Source organism: Podarcis muralis, chromosome 11, assembly GCF_964188315.1.
Source record: "Podarcis muralis chromosome 11, rPodMur119.hap1.1, whole genome shotgun sequence".
Lineage (NCBI taxonomy): Eukaryota > Metazoa > Chordata > Lepidosauria > Squamata > Lacertidae > Podarcis > Podarcis muralis.
The window spans coordinates 66,280,951-66,295,850 of NC_135665.1; the positions used below are offsets into that span (position 1 = coordinate 66,280,951).

Below are 14,900 nucleotides of genomic sequence, written 5' to 3' on the forward strand. Positions count from 1 at the left end.
TGGTTCACCTGTTGCCTTCCTGGCCCCAAAATGGATGTGGCCCAGTTTGCCCCCTGCAGAGTCCCACGGAGACATCGCCCACATTCCTGTCCCCATGTCAGCTGCCACTTGCTGCATGATGGGCCTTTGTTGTCGGGGTCCGGATGGGGTGGAGTTTGACCCCCGTCTTCTCTCTCGGCTGCTCTTTGCAGCATCCCAGGCTGACCAGAGGAAAGGGAGGGAACTGCTGTGTGTGATGCTGGGGTGGAGGTCATGGGAGAACTCAGTTTCTGGAGCCCAGAGTTCAAGGAGGATGTTGGTGAATTGGGAAAGGCTCCCCAGAGACGGACAAAGAGGCAGGAAGGGATCAAATCCTGCAATAAGAGGCTGAAGAACTGGATATATTTAGCTGAGAGAAAAGGTTATTTTCAGGCCAAGCAAATAGGCTGCTGACTGTTTTGCAAAGCATTCTTGGAACAGGGCTATGGCTCTTCTCTTCCTCTTCAGAAACCATTATTGATCAAGGTTAGTTCAATAATCAATGGTTTTGAACTGCGGCCGTGCCAAAAGGGGGCAGCACAAGTACCGTAATTGGCAATTGCTGAGGTTCTTGTTGGAGCAAGTGGGATGTGCTGGGCTAGAGATCGTACAATTTCAAACTGTAATTTTATTGCTTCCCGTATTGCTTTCATCTTGCATTTTATTGTATCACGATTTGAATTCCCTAGAACTGAAATTGTGTCACAAGAAATAAAAGAAGCAGTAAAAACCATTATCAATCAGTTAGGATATTCATACAATATGATATATTGTAATTTATTGTATTTCAATCTGAATTTCATGCAATATATAAGAAATTAAAGGAGCAATTAAAAACAAATGTGAATATGATGGATGTGCCGTCTTCAACCGCGGATCCACAGGCCGTAAGAGCTGTTGGACCGTGAAACGGACTTCAGCATAAAAGAAGTGAATGTCTCTGTAGCAGCCAACCTCCTGTGGGGTTTTTAAGCAGAGCTTGGGTGGCCACCTGTCAGGGATGCTTGAGCTGAGATTCCTGCATTGCAGGGGGGGTGGACTAGATGACTCTTGGGGTCCCTTCCAACTCTAAAATTCTGGGATTCTCCTCCCACAGGGAGTTCCCAGGAGCCAGTTCATGGGCCACAAACTAAGGGACCCTTTAGCCCTCTTGCCATGCTCTGGAATTAGTTGGTGCATCAGTTACTTAACGAGAGGGTTTGACTTCTTGTGTGTCTTTATGCAAAATTAACACCAGGGTGACGGAAGCCCCCCCCTCCTCTTTGGTGGGGGGGGGGGTCATCAGCTCATTCTTTTGCCCTAAAATAGCCTTCCTGTCTGGCTCATCTGAAGTCTGGCAGCTCTGCCTGGAGTGTGGGTGGGTTTTAAGAGCCCCCACTTCCAACTGCGCCCCCTCGTCCGCCGTCCGCCCCATCCTCTTCCCCTGGATTCTGGACATAACTGGTGCCTGGGAGTTTGGGTGGCGCTCATTCTATGCTGCTATGATGCTTGATTCTGATTCTGTGACGTGAGCCTGTTATTCTCCTGGGCATCAGCCAGACTCACCACCAGCACGCCTGTTTTTATGTCTCTGGCCGCTGCAGCTGTTCCTGAGCAGGTCACTTTAAGAACATGCAACTTTTTAATTAGCCGGTCAGCTTCATTGCCGCTGCTTTTTCTGCAAGGCCAGAAGCTGATCCAACAGACACTCTTCTTAAAATAGGTTTGTTGGTAAGCAGCTTTGCATTCTGTCTAGCTGTGAATTGGCTGCTATTATTAGCTTTGGATAGTCTCTGTTGATCTTTTGGCACCCCAAATTATGCGTGGGATGAACAGTTTTAGATATGCAGCAGACTCTTTAGGATTTAAAAATTCATTTCGGTGATGCTGGACGCTGCTGCCTCGAGCTATAAAGAGGCAGGGTGAAAATGTTTTGAACTGTTAATGGAGAAATCTGAGGGCTCCCTTGGACAAAAAACAAGGAGACCAGCCAGGAATACCAGAGCAAAACAGCAGCCAGTAGGCTTGGTCTTGATTGAAGACTGTTGCGACAGGACTCCCACCTGCCACCAGGTGGAACAAGATGGAAGCCCCCAACAAAAGAGCCCCCAAACTTTTATTAGCTGCTAATCCCCATGTTACACCTCCCCAACTACATCACTCATACATCACGGTTACATCATGAAAGGGGAGGTCTGGTGGCAGGAACCTGAGCATCCTGGCCCCTGCCCCATAGTTCCCCTTGCCCTCCACCAAACACCCATCAAGTGTAACAAAAGAGATCTTTACATTTCCCTGTTTCCCAGCCAAGTTCATCACACCCTTTTGTCTTCATCTGGGTTTGTTATTCCTGAAATGGCTTTCTGTCTGGCACTCAGGTATCAGGATGCCAGGGATTATCACTCATGCAGAGGGGCTGCTGAGGAGCTGAGCTCACATGTCTAGATGAATTTCTGAAGTTTCCCCAGTGAGCCAGTACATAGAGACATTTATCAGTGAATTGTTACATTTGGTATCATGCAGCAAAGGGTAACCTGAGAGTGAGCCTGTTCCCCTACTAAGAATAGTCAGTCTGATAAATGTCACAAAAGAATCGACTCAGCCCAGGACAGGACAGTCTTAAAAACTGGGGCAGGGGCAAAGGGTGGCCTAGCCAAGCACTCCATTCAAAGGAGGCCTTCAGGCATCCGCCAGCCCACCTCCCACTTTCATAGATCTGCAGATTTGGAGGGATCCCAAGGCTCATCTAGTCCAACGCCCTGCAAGCCGCTTTCTCCGCCTGGAAGAGGAGGGTGCCGGTGGGTGCAGAATTCAAGGGGGCGGCAGGAGGGAGGACAATGCACTTTGCTTCCTCCCTGGGGGGTGGGGGGTGGGCGGCAACAGAGGCTCTGCCGTGCCATGAGGGCCTGGAAGCAGCGCATTCTTAACATGCTCAGGGAAACGGCACAACTCCGTTGTGGGGTTTGATACGGAAGGAACAGGGGGGGGTACCCATCCTTCCCTACCGCTCCCTGAAGGGGTCCGAGGCGATGGCCCCTGCAGTGCCCAGCCAGCCTCGAACCCTCAGCCCCCGCACCATTGCATAGGCACCACACTGTACCCCTGCCTTGTAAATAAAAGGCTCTCTTTCCTGTCTTCACGCGGGCGGAATAAGCCCCATCTTTCCTATGCCTTTCTCTCGCCCTATTCCTAACGTGAGTCTGGAAAGCATTGAAACCTTTAGAAATTGATATAAAATCAACCACAACTCCGATTTTCTCCATCCTGGTGACATTCAACTCAGTTGCCTCTGGACTCCATGTTGCTACCCCTACCTCCATAATCTTCAAGACGACAAGTCACGTACACAGGAACTTCTTAATCCTGTCAGATCGTCCTGCCTAACCCTTCCTCCGGGCAATACCAGGTGGCAGACGATGCATATCACTGTCCCATTGTCCTGCCACCACCGGTACTCAAGAAATGTTTATTTATGTATATCCCTCACTCTGCACATTCCCCCCTCCCTTGTCTTAAATGTTAATCAGTGTAACCCCACCTCTCTGTAAACATATTCATGACGTGTGTAATATATTCACGATGCAATCCGTGAAACCCAACCTTCTCATTATATATTCATGACGTTTCTTGCACTGTAATCTGGGACTTGGAGGGAACTTTTAAAAGTTTATGTCGCCCCATTCTCGGGGTTCAATCTTGTCTTGAACCTGTTGCGCAATAAACTTGGATCTCCTGCAGTTTGCTCCTGTCCGGCTGAGTTCATTTTCTTCCGCAGGGACCCGCGGACTTACTTAGTCCGACGAGCTGGGTGACAGAATAGCCCTGCACCCAGATTTTTCCGTAACAGGTTATAGGAAGTCTAAGGTCTCATATATATATATAAATCATATATTCATAAATTTACAAGGCAAACACATACATAGGAATATAAACTATGGGTCCGAAATAGTACAGGAGAACAATCCTGAAAACATTTTGACTCTCCCCAATTGACCTCAAATGTTTCTCTGCAAGGAGGAAGGAAGTGGGAAAAACCTCCCCATTGTCTCTTTGCTCACAGATCCTGTCTTGAGGGCGTATCTGCGTATGAATAGGGTGAGCCTGTGACCTGGATTCAGGAACTGAGTATTTACCATCACAAAAGAATGGCCAGGATGCCCAAGTAAAAGCAATCAGTGACCATTATCAGGTATCCTGGCAGACAGGTTTTCTGCTGTAGACCCCCCCCCTTCAGTGATGTATGTATGATGTTTGGGGGGTGGTCTTGAGATGAAGGGGAGGCAATTTTTAAATGTCAATATAAGAGCTTGCACACCATTGTTCTAGGTTCCTCTCCTCCCTCCCTGTGTGGGGGGAGCGGGGGACCCTGTTGCAACAGCTTTAATAAAGATCAGGCTTACTAGCTGCTTTGCGTCTCAATATTCTCTGGTTAGCCTATGTTATTTCCTCCTACTGATAGAGAACCTACTTAAGGACTCTATATGGGCTCTTAGATACCCCATAAGGCAGGGGTCAGCAACATTTTCCAGCCGTGGGCCGGTCCACCGTCCCTCACACCATGTGGGGGGCCGGACTATATTTTTTTTTTGGGGGGGGGGGGAATGAACGAATTCCTATGCCCCACAAATAACCCAGAGATGCATTTTAAATAAAAGGACACATTCTACTCATGTAAAAACACGCTGATTCCCGGACCGTCTGCGGGCCAGATTGAGAAGGCGATGGGGCCGCATCCAGCCCATGGGCTTTAGGTTGCCTACCCCTGACATAAGGGAAAGGGAGCCGTATTTTTCTGGTAACACTGGGCTGGCTGCCCTGCCTGCGGGAGCAGCTCTGCTCGATGAGCCGGGACAACACTTGGCACAAGCTGACTGGGGCTTGGGGGCAAGGCTTGTGGTTCTGTGGTCGCCATGACAACCATGGTGTGGCCCAGCTCCATCCCAGCGAGAGGAAGGAAGCATTTGCTCCCCCGGCACATTTCAGCCAACAAGAGGCTTTTTGTCTTTTCCGGCCAAAAGGCTGTCCGGGAGCCTCTCCAGATCCTCTTCTCCAGGCTCTCTGGCTCATCAGAGCATAAAGGAGACTGCAGGATCCGGCCCATGGCCCATCTGGTCCAGCCTCCTGCTCTTGCAGCAGCCAACCAAATGCCCCGAGGGGAAACCTGCAAGCAGGATTCGAACACAAGACCCTTCTCTCTTCCTACAGTTTCCAGCAACTGGGATTTTGAAGCAGGCCTGGCTCCAACTGCGGAGGCAGAGCCATCCTGGCCAGGAGCTGAAAAAGGCTGCTCCCGCCCTGTTTTGTGGCAAATATTTGGACGGCTTTAATAGATTTTGGGTGGTTTTTATTTTTATCTGTAAGTTGCCTTGAGTCCTGTCAGGGGGGAAAGGTGTAGTATAAATCAAAATATAATAGTAATAATGCCATACTAAATAAAGGCCAGGGAAACCTCGGGGGCAGAGTGGGGGGGGGAACCATCATCTCTGGACAAGTTTGTTGCCAAATGATGAGCACCACTCAGCCACTGGGGGGGTGAGGTGGGGGGCAGCATGTGATATTTTAGCATGTTTCGGGGTAGCGTTTTTGGTTAGCTGAAGGCCAGATAAAAGAAAGCAGCCCTTCTTCGCGAAGAGTTCACCTGTGGAACTCCCTCCCACTGGAGGCAGAGATGGACACCAATCCAGAAAGCTTTAAATGAAGATTGGGCAAATTCACGGAGAAGGGGGCTATCAGTGGCTAATAGTCAAGATGGCTGTGCTCTGGTTTCACCGCCAGAGGCAATCAGGTTTCTGAATCCCAGGGTGGATCTACCCAAAGGGGTGGGGGGTGGGAATGCTATAAATAAGTCAGAAATTAAATCATTATACCAAAAGGGGGGGGGGACACTATGGGAAATCACATTGATATTTATTTATTTTTTAGCTCTCCAGCTCCATCTGTCTTTGCATGTTTATAACACATTCGAAACGTTGTTTTTGCACTAATGTCCCCGAGTCCAACTCTTGTCCTCAGATTCTGCTTGCTGGGTTCCCAGTGAGGCATCTGGTCGGCCACTGGGAGAACAGGAGGCTGGACTGGGTGGGCTCTTCTCATGCAGGAGGAGGGAGCCAGACCCCAGAGGCCAGGACAGGGCCGGATTGAGGTTGGATGAGGCCCTCAGCTCCTGAAGGGAATGGGGCCCTTTCTATGTCCAGCTGTCCTTTGTCAACAACAAATGGTGGCTGCTTTTTGTGTTAAATATATGCTATATGGTAATTTATGGACCTAATAGGTATCTCAAGCCATTTGCACATCACAAAATATGTATTTTATCAAAGTAATTGTTGAACTGAAATACAATTAAGAAGAAGTATATTAATAGTGAGGGACATGGGTAGCGCTGTGGGTTAAACCACAGAGCCTAGGACTTGCCGATCAGAAGGTTGGCGGTTCGAATCCCTGTGACGGGGTGAGCTCCCGTTGCTCGGTCCCTACTCCTGCCCACCTAGCAGTTCAAAAGCATGTCAAAGTGCAAGTAGATCAATAGGTACCACTCCAGCGGGAAGGTAAACGGGGTTTCCGTGAGTTTCTCTGGTTCGCCAGAAGCACCTTAGTCATGCTGGCCACATGACCCGGAAGCTGTACGCTGGCTCCCTTGGCCAATAAAGCGAGATGAGCGCCGCAACCCCAGAGTCAGGGGACTCCAGGGGTCAGGGGTCCCTTTACCTTTTATAGTAGTCCACACTGCCCACATTATTTTTTTGGGGGGGGGGCAAGAGAGTGGGGCCCTAAGCTATAGCTTGTTTAGCTTATACGTAAATCAGGCACTGGGCCAGGAGAAGGAAGGGCTTCGCTGCCGTCCTGATTCCATCTGACGGAAGGGCTGCAGGTGGACGCGGTTTTACGCGCCGCTCAAATCCTCTTGCTTCATTCCGTGGGGCGACTGTGAGCTCCGGGATATGCTACGAGCGAGGGGGAAATTCTCTCTCTCTCCACCGCCTGCCTAATTTTAGGAGACCCAGCCGCGTCTCCAAATGCAGCCAAACAAACCGGCTGGCGTGTGAAGCGCAGCCGGGCCGTCGGCTGTCTGCGCGCTCCGAAGCTGCGCGCCGCCTGCAGCCGCCGGGGAGTGTCTTGTTTTGATGCTCCCGATGCGCCTCCTCGCTGCCGGGCGAGGCTGCCGTCATATTTCGGGCATAGCAGGCATAGCTGGCATTCCAGGGCGCAGCGCTGCGCACGCCGCGCCCGCCCAGAACGGCCTTCGGAGGCTGGAGGGAGCCCGGCTCGGGGCTGCGCGCGGGGACCGAATCGCGGAGGGTCTCCGGGCAGGAGGCTGATGCCGGGTGAGTGGCGGGGGGGGGGGGGAATCCTGAAATCCTGAGCCGGGGACGGGGACGGGGTGAGGCGGCCCTTGCCTGGCTCAGCTGCTGCCCATGTGCGCGGGGCGTTGACTAAGAAGCGCAGCAAAAGAGAAGCGTCACGAGTCTCGCAGGTGGAGGCGCGCACCTTCCCACAGGATCGCGATTGGCTGAGCCTTTGCCAGGGATATTCCTGGCAAGGGCCCTTTACGGATCTGTAGGTAGGGGGGAGGGCGCGGCCATGTTTCTCTTCTCCACCCCAACCCGCCTCCAATTAAAAAAGGAGGCCACATGTGTTATGTACACGGCCTTCCAATAATTCAATGGTTTTTAAATCTTTGAAAAGTCAGCAGAATGGCGGAGGCCGTAGCGTTTCAGGGAGGGCAGGCAGGTGGGAGCCGTTTGTCTGTCTGTCTGTCTATCTATCTCCCATTTTTCTCTCCAAGGAGCTCATGGTGGTGTACATGGTTCTCTCTCTCTCTCTCTCTCTCTCTCTCTCTCTCTTTCTTTCTTTCTTTCTTTCTTTCTCTCCTTATTTAATCCCCACAAAAACCCTAGAATCATAGTTGGAAGGGTCTCCCAAAGGTCCTCTAGTCCACCCCCCTGCAGTGCAGGAATATCAGCTAAAGCAGGGATGTCCGACAGGATGTCCAAATTGCGAGATCCCCCCCACCCCACCCCAAGAAAGCTCAATAACTTTGGGTTCCTAAAAAAAGCACAACAACTTTTGTCAATCCAATGGGTAGATCACTGGCAGTTTTTTTATAGTGGGAATAGATCACAGTCTCTTGTAAGCTGGACATCTAAAGCATCCCTGACAGGTGGCCACCCAGCCTCTGCTTAGAGACCTCCAGGGAAGGAGGGTCCACAACTTCCCAAGGGAGTCTATTCTGCTGCAAAGTCGGTTGAGCTGAGAGGTGGTGACTTGCCAAGGTCACCCAGTGAGTTTCATAGCTGAGTGGGGATTTGAACTCTCTCCCAGGTCCAAGCCCGACACTTACCACTGATCAGTGCACAAGCCTCCTATGGCAAAGGAGATCCACGCCAGGGATGTGCCACCCAGTAATCCTGGTAGCCAGTGCGTCCAAAGGAAGGTCAACAATGGGAGGAGGTTGTGTCACCCGAAGAGAAGTGTGGGCGATGAGCAATAAGCACATGCACATTTGTTACCAAACAGACTTTCATGTGTGGTGGATTTATCAGCAGCTATGGAGCCTCTGTGTTCAGGGGCAGTCTACCTGAAGCCAGGAGCAGACTGGTAGATTTCTGAGTTTCTGGAATCTGGCAAGGAAGGGCCTCAGCTCAGTGGAAGGACCTCCTCTTGGCAGGCAGAAGCTTCCAGGTTCCATCTCCAGCATCCTGAGGCAGCCCCTGGACACGGTTTTGGTCTGTGGACTAAACAGTTCCTCCATGTGACTCAGCTGAGCCAGTTCTAGGGTGTCGGCAGGAGGAAGTGACTCAGGCCAGAGCTGGGATTGACTCAGGATGGTTTGTCCTAAGAAGGGCTTAGCCCTGGAGCAGGTGAGGTCGGTACTGAGAGTGTGTTTCTGAGTGGGTGCAGAGTGCCATTTCCTCACCAGTCTTCTGGCATGCAAGTCTGACCAGGGGGAAAGTCAAGGTGTGGGGTGAGTAGACCCCAGGGCTGGATTTAGGTTTGATGAAGCCCTCAGCTCCTGAAGGTTAGGGGGCCCTTTCTATGTCCAGCTGTCCTTTGTCAACAACAAATTGTCACTGTTTTTTGTGTTGAATACAGTGGACACTCTGGATACGAATCTAATTTGTTCCAGGGGTCTGTGCGCACCCTGAAAATTTTGTAAGAAGAGGAGCTGCTTCTGCGAACATGCGTGGCATTGATAGAGCGCTTCTGTAGTATCTGAAGTATACACTTCCGGGTTTGCTGCGTTCACAACCTGAAAGTTATGTTACCCGAATAACGTAACCCAAGGGTCCACTGTATATGCTATATAATAATTTATGGACCTAATAGGTATCTAACCATTTGCACATAACAAATTATGTATTTTATCAAAGTAATGGTTGAACTGAAATACAATTAAGAAGAAGTATATTAATAGTGAAATACAACTAAGAAGAAGTATATTAATAGTGAAATAATTATTAAGCTCTAACTGTATGTAGGTTTTATTTTATTTGTTTTTTATCTTGTATTTTGGAAATGTACATCCAGGGTTTTTTTACCTTCAAAAATTTTGGGGGGGCCCCCAAGAGAGTGGGGCCCTAAGCTAGAGCTTGTGTAGCTTATATGTAAATCCAGCACTGTAAAGCCAGGTCAGGACAGGCCAGAGGCCGTGTGCAGCTGCACTTTACCTCTTGCCCACAACTGGGTTCCAGTGGCCAGAAAGGAGGTTCTGACTAAATTTCAGGAATAACTTTTGGAGAGAGAGAGCCGTTTAACTGTGCAATGGATTCCCTTGGGAGGTGGTGGACTCCCCTTTGCTGGAGGTTTTTAAGCAGAGGTTGGGTGGCCGTCTACCATGGATGCTGTAGCTGAGATTCCTGCATTGCAGGGGGCTGGACTAGAGCACCTCTGGGGTTCCCTTTCAACTCTACAATCCTAGGATTCTATGCAATGTCTCCCATTTTTGGTCAGAGAGATGCAGATGGCCCTTCTGGCTGGCTGATCTTTGCACGGCTCCTGCTAGTCCGGCGGGTCCAGCCAGCCAGGATCCCATGCGGCTGCACGTGGCTGAGAGAGAGGAGAGACTGACTGGCTGCCAGGCCTGGGAAGGCGGCCTGCTTTCAGGCTGGCCCAGTTCCTCCCCTGTGCTTCTTCTGCCTGAGCTGCTCAGCTGAGTCAGAGCTTTGCAGATGTGCATCAGCTGGAGCTGGGTGGAGAGCTAGAGGCGGGAAAATGGGATGCCATGGCAACGCCTTGCTCCCCACTCGCCCCCTCCAGTGGCAAAGCCATGGAAATGAGTTCTTTCCATGTTCTTATCCACCAGCTTCTGGCTGCTTCTACAGAGGTTGCTTTGCCTTTTGGAAACTACATAACCCAGCATGCAACGGGGCGCACGCATGAGCAGGGAGCGTTGTTTTGATTCCTCCAAAGCACTGCATGCTGGGCAATGTAGTTTCATTCAGCCAGGGCTCCCTCCCCATCTCAGGGATGCTGCTCACCCCAAGGAAGGGAGGCTCCCAGTCTGAGGAGGCCCAGCACTTAACTGGAGGACGGAGGGAAAGAGCAAAAAGCATGAACTGAGGCAGGGAATATTGGTCAGCCCAAAGGCTGCAATTCCCCCCTGGGCACCTTGGTGGTCAAGGGCAGAGGCAGAACTGGATGTGATATTTTTCTATCTATCGTCTACTTATCTCTCCCATAAAATTTATACACAGCTTGATTGTAACAAACAAACAAACAAACCCAAAGCCGATTGCAAAAAAATAAAACAAGAAAATGAAGGGAAACGTACAGCAGTGTTTTAAAACATACAGTACAAAGCCTGCAATACGAAGCACTCGAGGAAACTGCAGAGGAGAGGCAGTGTGAGGTCTGGGCGCCACATTCAGCCCTTGGGATGCCTGAGATTCATCACCAGCCCTAAACTAGACCCTCCGCCTAACCGCTTCCCCCAAATCTTCATTACTGTTTGATCCTGACCAGAACAGGAAAGGCAAAACAAGCTGGTCATTGTCTGAGCCAATTTGGAAAGGATGCAGGGCAGCGTGGGGTGAGGTGAGGTCAGGAAACAAGAACTCCCGAAGCGCTGCATAGAATGACGCCTTGTTCAGGGCCTGTTCCCTCTAGAGTCCCGTTCACCCAAATTGTGGGTGAGTCAAGCCTGCCTTCCCTTGTTTGACTCCACTGCTTTGGGGTGTTTAATGGGCCAGAAAAAGTGGTCCTTGTAGGCAGAGCTGTTCCACTTCCTTGGCCTCGCATAATGGGCTATTCTGAGAGGCAGAAGAGCTGCAAATCCAGCATTATCTCTCTGTCCCTCCCAGGCACACCAGCCCCCCAGCCCCCCTATCGTCCGGCAACAGACACTTGCCACACCCTCCAAGGCTCCTTTCCTCTTGGACTTCATCTTTCCGCTCACCCGTTCCCAGCCTGCCTCGCAGACACCCACCCCCTTTAGCTTCAATGGGGTGTAATAAACGAAAATCTGCCCTTATTCCCTTATGGGGGACACAAGAGCCCTTATAGAGTCCTTTGTAGGTTCTCCATTGGTTGGAGAAAAGAACAGAGGCCAACCAGAGAATATTGAGAAGCAAAGCAGCTCGTAAGCCTGATCTTTATTGAACTGTTGCAACAGGGTGCCCCCCTCACGTGCAGGAAAGGAGGAGGACCCCAGAACCAAGGTGTGCCCGCCCTTATATAGACATTTTAAATTGCCCACCCTGGAGTCCAAGAACACCCCCAGAAACATCATACCTACATCACAGAAAGGGCGGTCTACAACAGAAATCTGAGCGCGTTGTTTGCCAGAAATCTGAGTGCGTTGTTTACCTCCTGTCTGGCAGGTGACCTGTTAATGCTCACTTGATTGGATACCCTGGGGCGCCTGGCCACTCTTTTGTAATGATAAATACTTAGTTCCTGAGCCAGGTCACAGGCTCACCCTATTCATACACAGACACACCCTTAAGACAGGATTTGTGAAGGAAAAGACAATGGGGAGGCTTTTCCATTTTCCTTGACCTTGCAGAGAAAACATTTGGTCAGTTTGGGAGTCAAGATGGTTTCAGGGCTGTTTTCTTGTGCTGCTTCAGACATGTGGTTTATATATTTATGTACATGTTTGCTTGGTACATTTATGAACATTTAATAATAATAATAATAATAATAATAATAATAATAATAATAATAATAATTTATTATTTATACCCCGCCCATCTGGCTGGGTTTCCCCAGCCACTCTGGGCAGCTTCCAACAGAACACTAAAATACATTATAATATATGCAAGACATTATATAAATAAGAATATATATATATATATACACGGGGTGTATGTATGTGTATTTGTGTGTGTGTGTATGTATGTATGTATGTATGTATATATATATATATATATATATATATATATATATATATATATGAGACATTATATATATAAAATACATGATTATATATATAAGGGGCAGCAGGGTGGTGTGAGAACTTTCTGGCAGTAAGCGATGTTCACAGCAGAATGGACTCCCTTGGAAGGTGGTGGACTCTTCTTGCTTGGAGGCTTTTGAGCAGAGGCCGGGTGACTGTTTGCCCGAGAAAGCTTGAGTTGGGATTTCTGCACTGCAGGGGGTTGGACTAGAGGACCCTCGGGGTCCCTTCCAACTCTGCCATTCTAGGATTCCAGGAGTGGTGAGCCAGGACCCAGAAGAGAGCAGAATTCAAACCCCATAGTCAGCCATGAATCTCCCTTGGAGGCCAGTCACATTGCCTCTCAGCCTAAGCTACCTCACAGGGTTGTTGTGGGGATTAAAGAAGGAAGGGGAGGAAACCATATATGCCACCCCAAGCTCCTTGGAGAATAAGGTGAGGTGTGACTGTGCCCCTGAAGGACCAGGTGCGCCACCTGGGAGTCATTCTGGACTCACAGCTGTCCATGGAGGCACAGGTCAATTCTGTGTCCAGGGCAGCTGTTTACCAGCTCCATCTGGTACACAGGATGAGACCCTCCCTGCCCACAGACTGTCTCACCAGAGTGGTGCATGCTCTGGTTATCTCCCTCTTGGACTACTGCAATGCGCTCTATGTGGGGCTACCCTTGAAGGTGACCCGGAAACTGCAATTAATCCAGAATGCGGCAGCTAGACTGGCGACTGCGAGCAGCCGCCAAGACCATATAACGCCGGTCTTGAAAGACCTACATTGGCTCCCAGGACATTTCCGAGCACAATTCAAAGTGTTGCTGCTGACCTTTAAAGCCCCAAACAACCTCAACCCAGTATATCTGAAGGAGCGTCTCCACCTCCCTTGTTCTGCCTGGACACTGCGGTCTGGTGCCGAGGGCCTTCGGGTGGTTCCTTCGCTGTGAGAAGCTAAGTTACAGGGAACCAGGCAGAGGGCCTTCTTGGTAGTGGCACCCACCCTGTGGAACGCCCTCCCACCAGATGCCAAAGAAATAAACAACTATCTGACTTTTAGAAGACATCTGAATGCAGCCCTGTTTAGGGAAGCTTTTAACATTTCATGAAGCATTGTATTTTAATATTCTGCTGGAAGCCAGTTATCAAGTGGAAAGGCCTTGGGCAAGAATACAGCAGCCTGGCTGGTGTGACGGAAACCTGGCAGGGTGATTGGGGGGGGGGATGTGCAGGGTTTCCTTGGAATATCTGTGCGCCTTGAGAAGCCGTAGGAGCAGGGGCCTGGGACCTCTCCGGATGCATCTACCTGGCCAGGGCAAGTCTAGCAGTCAGCGGATTTTGGGTGTCTCTCTACCCAGTGCTGAGTACCTGAGAGAGGACAGGGATTCTGTTAAGGTACCACCCGCCCTGCTCCCAAATGCATTCCCTTCCTCAGCTCCCCAATACTTGTGGTCTGGAGGGGGTTCAGTCCTCGGGAGCCTTCAGGGCACCCATGAACCTGTCTCAGATAATGTTTCCATCCAGCACATGCGGCGGGACATGTTTTGGCCCTGGACTTTAGGGGTCTTTATTATTACTATTATTAATTTAAATACGTTTTTAATGAAAGATTTCCCATAAGTAACAAAAGCACATTCTGCATCTCTGTTTTCAAATCATAGAGTCCTTCATATAGGTCAGTTACTGTCTGTCTGAGACATTTTTCTTATAGGCAATGTGGGGTTGTGGGGAAAAGAGAGGCGAGGAGGAGGGAGGAAATAGAGAAAGAGAAAAAGAAAAAGAAAGAAGGAAAAGAAAAAAGGGGGTGATCTCTGATTTCTCCAGATTGCTTTTGATTTGGTGGGGGGGGGGACTGTTTAAATGGCTGCTGTGATCTTTGTTGTTCCTACTTGTTATGGCACAAGTGTTTTATTGCAATATTGCGTATGCCTTTAGCAGATTTCATCAGGCATGATATGACGTCTTGCACCAATACTTTATCTTGAGAAGCTGCTAACATATTTATTAAATAACAATTAAGTTAGAAGATACCTTGGTCGAATAATAAACACAATGGCTTCGAATTCTGAATAGAAGCTCTTAGGAAATCGTTTTATGAGGGGGTTAAACCATGTTAATGATTCTTTGTGGACAAGAAGCAACACTTTGGAACAGAGAAATGAGTTGAGGAATTTCAGCGGAAAGGAATCCAGTCTGTTTGAGAGGGTTCAGGAGGTGAAGGCCTCATCTCAGCCCCTGGGCCAAGAGTGTGTGCCTTCCTGGAAGAGTTGTAGGGTGAGGAGGAAACGGAGATATTTCACCTTGGGTAACTTGGAGCTCCCTCCTCTTTGATGCACCATTATGGAAAAGAAGAGCGCGGTGCTTTGGGCTTTGCAAAGGGAGTTTGTTCCAGCCAAGCTCTGGCGCAGGCAGGCCTTCTCTTCTCCCTTGGCTCCTCCAGGAATCAGGTGGAGCCACTTGCAGGTGGGCAAAAGATAGATGGAGGAGCCCAGGCCAAGGGCTGGAAGCCAGAGCCTGGAGCC

General features: G+C 49.7%; 1 protein-coding gene across 1 annotated transcript in view; it reads left to right on the forward strand.

Moving 5' to 3' along the window:
• The first annotated feature begins 6,987 nt into the window (after nt 1–6,987).
• Nucleotides 6,988–14,900, forward strand: part of RUSC2 (RUN and SH3 domain containing 2) — a 54,497-nt gene continuing 46,584 nt past the window's right edge. The window contains exon 1 of the mRNA XM_028748110.2: nt 6,988–7,319. The gene's annotated coding sequence lies outside the window, so the exon portion shown is untranslated. The remainder of the gene's footprint in view (nt 7,320–14,900) is intronic.